This window comes from Macrobrachium nipponense, chromosome 23, assembly GCF_015104395.2.
Source record: "Macrobrachium nipponense isolate FS-2020 chromosome 23, ASM1510439v2, whole genome shotgun sequence".
NCBI classification, from domain to species: domain Eukaryota; kingdom Metazoa; phylum Arthropoda; class Malacostraca; order Decapoda; family Palaemonidae; genus Macrobrachium; species Macrobrachium nipponense.
Genome location: NC_061090.1, coordinates 52,660,948 through 52,663,564, shown reverse-complemented (window position 1 = coordinate 52,663,564; position 2,617 = coordinate 52,660,948).

Here is a 2,617-nt window from a genome sequence, read left to right as displayed (position 1 = left end):
TCGAAGTATTTGCACTTTGAATCAATTGTTATGGGAGGGTGGACAGTAAGATGGAAGAGAGAGAATATGAATGGAAGTAAAGTAAAGGGAATGAAAAGGGGTTGCAGCTAGGGGACAAGGGGTCTCTGCAGAAAACCTTTTAAGTAATGCGGTGTAATGATGGCACTATAGTAGGTACCCCTACAGGGAGATTGTATAATGTGTGTAGTATTTGGGGATAACTTGATAACTTTTTACTATCACAGGATTCTTCTCATTTATAACGTACTATTTCTTAGACTTAACGAAGGATAATGTTGATTTTCTTTTTACAAGTTTCCAACCTCAAGATAGTTTTCATACACTAACAGATTTTGTTCCCCAAAGTTGGTTGTATATTATTATTATTATAAATATGTGATATATATATACAGTGGTACCTCGAGATACGAAATTAATCTGTTCCGAGGCGGCCTTCGTATTATGAGTTTTTCGTATCTTGGAACACATTTTACATGTAAAATGGCTAATCCGTTCCAAGCCCTCCAAAAACACACCCAGGAAATTATATTTCCAGGCCTAAAAACACATGTTCTAGGGTTACAACGCCGATCCGACAAGGAATAAAATGACTCCCAAAAAGGCAAAATACTGTACATACTTTGAGTAATATTCAACTGCATGTAATGTTCAACCCATTTTTTACTGCATATATTAGGACTTTAGCATGTGTCCCTTAGCAAAATAACCTAGCCTGTTAGCAGTTGCTACTGTAGCCTAGTCTATGATTCTGACATCTAAACCTAAGAGCTAAAAGCTTAGAATATGCCAATAAAATGTATAAATAATCAGTATGTACTCATTTCAAATAATAATTAATTAATCATTAACTATAATACACAAACAAACAAAAAATAAACCTTCCAATCGATTGTTTACATTCAGCTCTTACCCGTCTTACGAGTATCGAACGAGCGCCAAGCAATCATTTTTCCTAGCACACAGTAAGCCATTTATTGTCATTAGTATCTCTCTTCAACTAATGAAACATCCAAACAGTATAATAACCATTCATTTCTATTCTTTATTCTATCTTTACCTAAAGGAGATACCAAGTTACTGACAGCTATAATGAAACATACGTATACGTAACGTAAAATAAAATAAACGAAGAACATTTCTAAAAAATACATATTTTGTTGGCAGTCTGATTTATTTATATTTTATGATATCTAATTCACAATTTTTTTTTATTAAATGTATTGCATGTACTCATTTCAATAATTATTAAGTAACCATTAGTTAATAAACAAACAAAAACAAAGCTTCCAAATGTCTGTTTACATCCAGCACAACTTACGAGTAAGCACGAGTATCGAATAACGATCGACAAGCAGTCACTTTACACAGTAAGCCATAAATTTTCATTATCTCTTTTCAACTACTGAAACTACCAAACAGTATAATAACCATTCATTTCTATTCTTTATTCTATCTTTACCTAATGTTTTTTTTTTATTAAATGCATTGCATGAATAAGTTTTTCAATTTACAGCATCCTTTTACCAATAGAATACTTAAAGCACAAGGGGTAGATGCTGACCAATAGGAGAGCAGGACCTTATGGGGTGACTAGCATCAGGAACCAATGGGGAGAGCGAGGATGGTGGCGAGTTTACTCAGTTGGCAGCGTGGGAGTTTTAAAATTGTTCTCGGTGGTCCGGGCGAATCTCGGGACTTTACAGCAACAACCTTTCGTATCTTGAAAACTTTTCGTATGTAGGGCAGTAAAATTTTTTGCATTGGCTTTCGTATCTCGAGTTTTTCGTAAGTAGAGCCTTTCGTATCTCGAGGTACTACTGTACATATATGTGTATGTACATATATATTTAATATATAAATAGATGATTTTTTCCATTGGAAGAATCGGCTCTATTTGGGGATGAGGTTGATTTGAGATGGAGAAATCAATTTCTGATGTTTAAATTTGCGTACATCGTACTTTCTTTCCTCTAGTCCAGGTATATAATACCCCGATATTTCCTCACAACCCCTATTAACATACAAAGCTAGTAAACACGACTACTAGTTTTTATATTACCCTGAGATTTCCCCACAACCCCAGTATACAAAGCTTTTAAACACGGACACTAGATTTCATAATACCCTGAGATTTCCCAACCACCACCTCTATAAACAAACAAAGCTAGTAATGACACAATACACAGCATCACCAACTTGGCTTTTTTTCGAAATAAGCTGTAAAACCTCAGGTCTTTCTTATAATGTGACACTCGCCTCGTTTATTTTACATTACACCTCCCATACATTTATTTTCATTCTTTAGGCTTATTATCCATTCATCTCCTCACTAGAAAAAAATGCAAGTAAATTTCTAAAAGTGTATTAAAAATTCTTCCATGCACTGTACCAATTTTAAGAGCACATAAAATTCTATGAAATACTGTATGTGAAAAACTTCTGTAGGGCAAAAATCACATCCCTCATACATGTACGTAAACCCCAAACCCAACAGGCTATCACCAACCTGATTTAGGTAAAGCTTTAACACACACTTTATATTTTATTTTCAGCTCATAAAAATATCATATGTGACATCTGGTAAAGAAACAACATA